Here is an 8,320-nt window from a genome sequence, read left to right as displayed (position 1 = left end):
GTTTATTGTGGACCTCATCGGAGATAGACCGTGCGTTAGCGGCTATCTGTAGGACTAATAGAGACACACTCTCTACATTACATATCATGGCAGACTTGGAGGCGATGCTATCGTCCCTTCATAGCCTTCACGATATTGTTTATGTAGATGAGTGGATAGCCCACCATCGCACTTCTCCTGTGTCACATGGCCTGACATATTGTCAGGTCTGTGATCTTGGTCCGATTAGGGATGGAGCCTACTTAGATTTTTTCCTTGATAGCTGTGGGATGAGGCCTGGGGCGGGCAAGCCCCTTACTATTTCGCGGTGCTCGCATCCTCGTAATGGCGGCACATATCTATAGTTGATATGTTGCCGCATATGGGAGGATGCCGAACAACCGCTAGATTCCCATATACTTCGCAAAGCAATTATATGCGGAGTTTGTCTTAGGGGAGGAGGTGGATTACACTAGCCATCGGCCTGGTGGGGGTGCTGGCTGAGGCCATCTCTAGGACCACGGTAGGTGGCCTCCACCAGCCCTTCATGTAGCTGCAGATCCCGCGTTAGTGTCTTTGTCGATGGTCGAGGCTCTTGGCACCCAGGTGGGCATTGATGTACGCAGTACCAGAGAGAGCATCCAGCACGTGGTGCCCTTGTTCTCACGATCGATACTGACGACAAATGTTGAGGTATTTACACATTTATTACTTCTTAAGTTTTTTCATAGTCATTGGTTTACATGTTTATATATACTTTTCTATATTTTTAAAATGAGCGGCATGGTTGATTGTCATGTAGGGTTCCACACCTACCAGCAGGCAGTGAGAGACTCACTCAGGAGAGTTGATAGAGGTGAGAGTGGAGATTGACCACCTTAGAGCTGCATTGTGGACGACAGAGACACGTCATGATGCGAGAGAGTCTGACATCCAGTATTAGGTAGGTTTCTCATGTATGTAAAAGAGTTATAATTAAGGTACAAAGTTATAAATTTATTTAAGTAATACCTAATGAGAGAGACTAATCAATTATTTGTATGCGCTTTACTTTTTGAGTAGGCTCGGACTGAGGTGGAGAGTTCTAGAGCTGAGGCGGAGTAGCACATGATTATGGAGTAGATTGCACACAACATAGGGTAGAGCAGTTGATGCTGCATGTTTGGGAGTTTTATAGATCCTTAAACGTGACAGTACCTTACTCATCTCTATATCCACGGCCTGTCACAAAGGTCTTTCGACGACCTCTCTCTCAGGATGCACCACCATTCCTCCGTGATGTCTGTTCTGTGCTCTATCTCTCGAGGACATTGATAGTACTGGTGGATATGCTTTGGGATGTGGACATTTTTTCCACTTGTCTTGCATCACCCAGGAGCTAGTACGCTCCTCAGCATGTCCCTCTTACTGCGCACGCGTCGACCTAGCGACATATAGAGTTTTGGGCATTGACGATCTTCACCCAGGCTTCACTCCAGTAGATGCTAGGACTGATAGGCTAGTTGATTTTACCTTAGCTACTGACTTAGAACTCGACACCGCCGATAACAGAGATCAGGAGAGCTAAGGTGCCTCCAGAGATTGAGTGGAGTGAACATGAGTTTGATGCATACTAGAGCATCCTTCATGAGAGCCAGCTCAAATCATACAAGCTTGTGGGTGGTGTTGGTCCTCGTGGCACCTTGGGTGATAGTGCTGGGCAGTAATGTTGCTTCTCATGAGCAACGTGTCCTTACAGCAGAGGAGCTTGCACGCACAGAGTGCCAGGCACGTACCATTAATGATTATAGATTTTGGGTTTACAGATAGAGACGTCTTGCAGTAGCATGATGTAAAGAGAGGGAGAGGGCTATTGCACCTTATGGGACTCATGAGCTCACAAGTATACCTATGTGAGATCCCGCTGCCCCCTCCGTGCACCGGATTCCCGATTTTGCTGGCAGCGGAAGTATCTCCCTCTTGCACGGGGTAGGGTTCCCACTCAGGGCCTCGCCCCCGAATGTTCGGGCACGAGACTAAGCTGGTGGTCATTCCGAAAACCAAAACCGTTAAAAATTTCCCATGCCCGAAAAATGGGGACGATTCCACCATTTTTATTTTCTTAACGAATTTTCTAACGAGGTCAAGATACTGAACTAACCTTCAATTGATTAAACGAGATAGAAGGTGTAAGATTCCTCCCCCAGTCTCTCAGGATGTCCAATATCTTCCCCTGTAGTCAAATCCCTCTTCAGAAATATAAAAGATCTCGTTTCTTCTAGTTTTGGCCTAGAGAGAGAAAATATTCTAGAGAGAGATTATTCAGATTTTAAATATTTTTGGATAGAAAAATTTTTCATCTTATTAAAATAAGTTTCCCTGAAATAGAAGTTCAAAAAGATTTTCAGAAGGTGCATTAGAAATTAAGTATAATCTGTTCAAGAGAGGCATTATCTTGGGGGTGAAGATTTTTTTGAAATTTTAAATTAAGGTTCCTATGGACCAATAAGTAAGATTCATCCAAATTTAAGGAGGAGATAAATGAAGAAATAAAAGAAAAATCTCCCAAAAATGAGTAAATACTCACATAAGATGAAGAGTTGACTAAGGACAAGGCTAATAGTTAAAAAGGAGAGATATTTAGAAGTAATGACGCATTTTTGACACCTCTGCATGGGGATTTTCCCCTCATGAATGAGGCGCCTACTTCACATGTGCAATTGAGTTTTAAATCTTCAAAAATTGAGATATTTCATTTCTCCTCTCTCCTAATTCAAGTCTAGCTCCAAAAAGTTAGCTCAACTGACCTAAAAATGGTCAAAAATTGACCAAACTGATTCAGAAAATTCTAGAATCAATTTGCTTGGTTAGAGTCTTTTCCTATAAATAGAAGCCTCCCCCTTGTTGAAAAACAATAGTGTTTTATGCATTGTTACTCTACTCCTCCCAAGCCAAGAACTGTGAATTTATTAATAATTCACTAGTTTTTGACATTTCCCTCTTCCAAAGATTGGTGGCCACTCTTGTTACAAACAAGAGTTGAACCCTCAAACCATCAAGCCAAAGGAAAGCTCCAAGAAATTATGTAAGTAAAGATTCTTGTAATTTTATTTATTGATTTTATATTTTCTAATGTTTATGATTGTTTGAAGTGATAAATGGATGCTATGCCTTGATTAAAAGGCTTTTCCCCTCTCTCTTCTTAGAATCAACCCTTCTTTATCCTAGTTAAGTGATAATTGTTGGAATTAAACTTTTTATAATGTTTTCTCTTATATAAGTGAATTTTGATTAGTATAGATTACTTTAAATCAATTAGAGTCAATTTTTAAGACAAATTAAGTAGGAAAATTTGAAAAATGGTCAGGCATACAAGGAAGGTTATGGTAAATTTTTTTAGAAATAAGTATTATCTTTTATTATGCTAAAAGAGTATTCCCTATCATTTCTATACTCTAAAAGTGTCATTTTTATGCATAGAAGAGGCATATTGTTTATTATCAATTAGAATTAATTTGTAAGACAAAATTAAGTAAGAAAATTTGAAAAATGGTCAACCATACAAAGAAGGTTATGGTGAAATTTTTGGAAATAAGAATTATCTTTCATTATGCTAAAAGAGTAATTCCTATCAATTCTATACTCTAAAAGTGTTATTTTCATGCATAGAAGATGCATATTGATTATTATTATTTTTTATGTATAAAGGAATAATTTTCTTTTTATTATGAAAGTGTTACTTTCATCAAAATAGATTTTATGCATAAAGGAATAATTTTCTTTTTATTATGAAAGTGTTACTTTCATCAAAATAGATTTTTATGCATAAAGGAATAATTTTTTTTTTTATTATGAAAGTGTTACTTTCATCAAAATAGATTTTATGCATAAAGGAATAATTTTCTTTTTATTATGAAATTGTAACTTTTATCAAAATAGATTTTATGCATAAAGGAATAATTTTCTTTTTATTATGAAAGTGTTACTTTCATCAAAATAGATTTTTATGCATAAAGGAATAATTTTCTTTTTATTATGAAAGTGTTACTTTCATCAAAATAGATTTTATGCATAAAGAAATAATTTTCTTTTTATTATGAAAGTGTTACTTTCATCAAAATAGATTTTTATGCATAAAGGAATAATTTTCTTTTATTATGAAAGTGTTACTTTCATCAAAATGGATTTTTGTGTATAAAAGAATTTTTTATTATTATAAAAGTATTACTTATATCATAATTGATTTCCATGCATAAAAGTATGCATAAAAGATATTTTTTTAAATTAAAAGTGTGATTTTCATCATAAATGGATTTTATGCATAAATTAGATGCATAAGAGAAATTCTTTTATTCTAAAAGTGTAATTCCTACTAAATTGGATTTATGCATGGAAAGATGCATAAAGATTTTTTTTAATTCAAAAGAATTATTTTCATCAATTTTGATTTTTTACATAGAAAGATGCATAAAGAATTTTATTTTTAATTCAAAAGAGTTATTCTTATCAATATTGATTTTATGCATTGAAAGATGCATAAAAGATTTATTTTTATTTTGAAAGTATTATTTTCATTGAAATTAAATTTATGAATAGTTAGATGCATAAAAGATTTATTTTTATTTTAAAAGTGTTATTCTCATTAAAATGGAATTTATGCATAGTAAAATGGAATTTATGCATAGTAAAATGCATAAAAGGGTTTATTTTTAATTCGAAAGTGTTATTTTTCTTAAAATTGAACTTATGCCTAAATAGATGTATAAAAGGATTTTTATAAAAATGTTATTTCTACTTAAGTTGTCTTTATGCCTAATTAGATGCGTAAAGAATCTTTATATCAAAAAATTAGAATTCTCCTACATTCTATAAATAGATGTGATAGGAATCAGATAGATGTAAATGGATGTGGATGTGAAAATGGATGTATGGATGTGGATGTATAGATGTAGATATGGAATGTGGATGTGGATGTATGAATGTGGATGTGGAAATGGATGTATGCATGTGGATGTGGAAATGGATGTATGGATGTGGATGTATAGATGTAGATATGGAATGTGGATGTGGATGCATGAATGTGGATGTGGAAATGGATGTATGGATGTGGATATGGATGCATGAATGTGGATGTGGATGTATGGATGTGGATATGGATGTGTATGTATGAATGCAGATGTGGAATTGGATGTATGATGTGGATGTACGAATGTGGATGTGTATGTAGAATAATGAATGTAAATGTGTATGTGAAATGATGTGTCGTCGATATGAGTGAATGGATGAGATGTGATGACATGCGAAATCGGATGTGAAATATATGATATGTGATGTGAATGAATCTGTAGTGAGGAGATGGAAAATGATGAGATTGGATGAGAATGAGTACACATATGAATGGAATGTCGAATAAGTAATGTGGACTGATGAGGAATAATGTAAAAGATGAGAGTTCATTATAGAAACTGTAATTGTGAACTGTTTGTAAATGACTGTTTTATGTCAAGAATGCTGGGGAAGCATTTTGACTGTCTTGAGAATGTGGTCGTGGAGACCTACCTGATAAAGTTGCAACAGCTGACGGAGAGTCAACGGAGGACGTCTCGCGTAGCAAGGTCGGCCGAGGTCTTGACCAGCCTCGGTTTGATTTAAATGGTGAGCTTCCGGTACGGTGGATGAGGGACCAAGGAAGCGGCCTATGAGTGAAGCGCTAGGTGACCTGCGAAGGATCCTAGAGGGTGCTGACCATACGGTGCTCGGGCTCTGGGTCGCCGAAGATACCCACACGTGCGTCGTGGAAGATATTGGAACAAGGAGTAAGAGTTGTTTTCTGAAACCGAGTATGGATCTTGTTGATTGACCTTGCTGGTCCTCAACTGATGAGTCCATAGCTCTCTTATATGGATCTGTTGGTTGCTCTTGCTGATCTTCAACGAGGATTCCATCTTGATTTTTATAAGTGATTATCTACCGGGTACTATGATCTAGGAACTATAGAAAAGGCCCCTGAGTGAACAGGTGGTGAGTGTTCTGGTTGCCAATGATGCCATAGATACTCCGATGAAGGAATGATTGGAAATTAAGATTCAACCGGATACTTGTATCAGTAACACTATGATTTCATTAAATGACTGAATTAAATACAATTGAATCTAGGAAAAAGGCAATTTCATATTGGGTGTGTAAGTGGTATGACTAGAGTTAAATTTGCTTGAAATTCCGGCTAGGGGGCCTAGGAACTCTTTTCCCTGGTACCCGGGGCAAAACCTAACCAAATTCCTTATTGGATCCCATCACTATAGTGGTTGGGCGGTTGGCTAACCCATGGGACTGGATGGGGTTAGGCTGGACTGATGGATCTATAAATCGAGACTCAAATTCTGTTTAGTTTGATAGATGAAGTAAATCCCGAACAAAAATTGTTCTATGGAAAAGAATCAACGGCTGTGCCTCTCAATGAGGAGAAAAGCGTTGGTCTCTATGATCCAAGTACAGTCTTTTTCCCTGATCTGACTATGGGACTTACGGGTTCGGTCAGATGAGCTTAGTTAGTTAAGGCTTTTGACTACGTTAGGAAAAAGTTATCCTAGTGGAATCGCTCGTGCTTTCCGGGCAAGAGAAGTTTTTTCGAGTTTGATTTAGAAGAATCGAGGAATTAGTCACCTGTCTGGATATCCGTGGGCGAGGCCCCGAGTGTGGGACCCTACCCCGCGCAAGATGTGCTACTTCCGCTGCTAGCACCCCGAATCCGTTGCGCGGTGGGGACAGGGATCTTACAATTGGTATCAGAGCATTTTGGTTAATGAGGATCAACCAAGAAGCCAAATATGTCAAAAATTTATCAAGAAGTACTAAAAGGTTGTAATTGTGTGATAAGATTCATACAATTTGATATTCAAACTGAAATTCGTAAATTGGTAATTGGGTCTTCAGATGGAAGTACCGCAATTGTATGAAATCCCTGACTTGCTTGAGGCCTAGACATGATGCTCTTTACCTTATAATTCCAAGGACCATGACTACCCGTATATATCGAGGGTATAACTGTAGCTCTTTACTGGTAGTATATACGAGTAAATCTAAGACTTGGAATTATAAGCATTAATGCTATCCAAATGATGAATTCGAATGTGGTTGATATGATTTTTAAATTCTGGTTGTGAACTGATGAATTGATTTGGATTCTGATTCAAAAATGATGATTCCTGAAATTTGGTTGAAATGTAATAAGCCAAGCAAAACCACAATGAGGATGAATGGGACGAGTCCCTGTGATAATGTTTGTAGCTATAATGACGTTAATGACTTCAGCAAATCACTATGAGTAGTGGATTGTGCTGCCAGATTACTACTGTTAACTTTTGATCAGTGGATCAAGTTATAAATTAAAAATCTGAAAAATTGAAATCCCCGTGGAGGATTGTTTAGATAGAAAAATTCAGTCTGATGGACCATTATTGTGTTAAAGATATGAATGAGATAATTGTGAGTGAATTGTTAACTAATATTGTGTTCTATATGAGTATCTTTATCCCTTGACTCTATGGGGGAGCCGAGAACCCCGGAATCAGTTGAATCAAAAATCGGATTGAATCTTAAATAAAGAGACTTAACAAGACTTTTTGTATTGATAGGAACATGGATCGAGGTCATCGTGGTAGAAATGTTAACCCCCAACTCGATGAAGAAGAGCTCGACCTGGATGTTCGTAAAACTCTTCATAGTTCGCAGCCTGGACCTTTCAAGGTTGAAGAGGAAAACTTGGGCGAGGCTGTGGAGAAGTGGATCGAATCAATGGAAGAATACTTTGATATCACCGGGTACAATGAGAAGAGCAAAATGGCTCTTGCAAGGCTGAAGATAGTGGAGATAGCTAGAGTTGCATGGAGAAACCACTATGAGACAAACCGTCTCGATCGAAATACCAAACCTAGACCGATCTCAAGGCTTACCTCAGAAAGAGGTTTTGTCCCCCAGGCTTTCTTCAAATTAAGATGAATGAGTTCTTGGAACTAAAGTAGGAAAACCGGTCAATTGAAGAGTACCATCAGGCTTTTGCCCTTCTCCTTAAATATTTCCCTCAATTGGATGAAGAGAAGCTGATGGTGGCCAGGTTCATTCGGGGAATGAATGAGCCATTGGATACTTTAGTCAAGAATGCAAAACCTATCTCAATGGTCGAAGCAGTAAGAATGGCAAAGGATTTCACCAAAGCCTTTGATGTCAAAGTCCCGCCAAAGACAGCACCATCACCTTTCAAAAGGTTTTTATTCCCAGAAGGTGATTCCAACCTTCCTCCACCTAAGAGATATCAGGGTCAAACCCAGGATATGGGAAGTTCCAAAATCGAAGAAATGTCCTT

Source organism: Cibotium barometz, chromosome 18 (assembly GCF_041138505.1).
Source record: "Cibotium barometz isolate CiBa-2024 chromosome 18, ASM4113850v1, whole genome shotgun sequence".
NCBI lineage: Eukaryota > Viridiplantae > Streptophyta > Polypodiopsida > Cyatheales > Cibotiaceae > Cibotium > Cibotium barometz.
The sequence above is the reverse complement of the archived record's forward strand: the minus strand, read 5'-3'. Positions refer to the sequence as shown.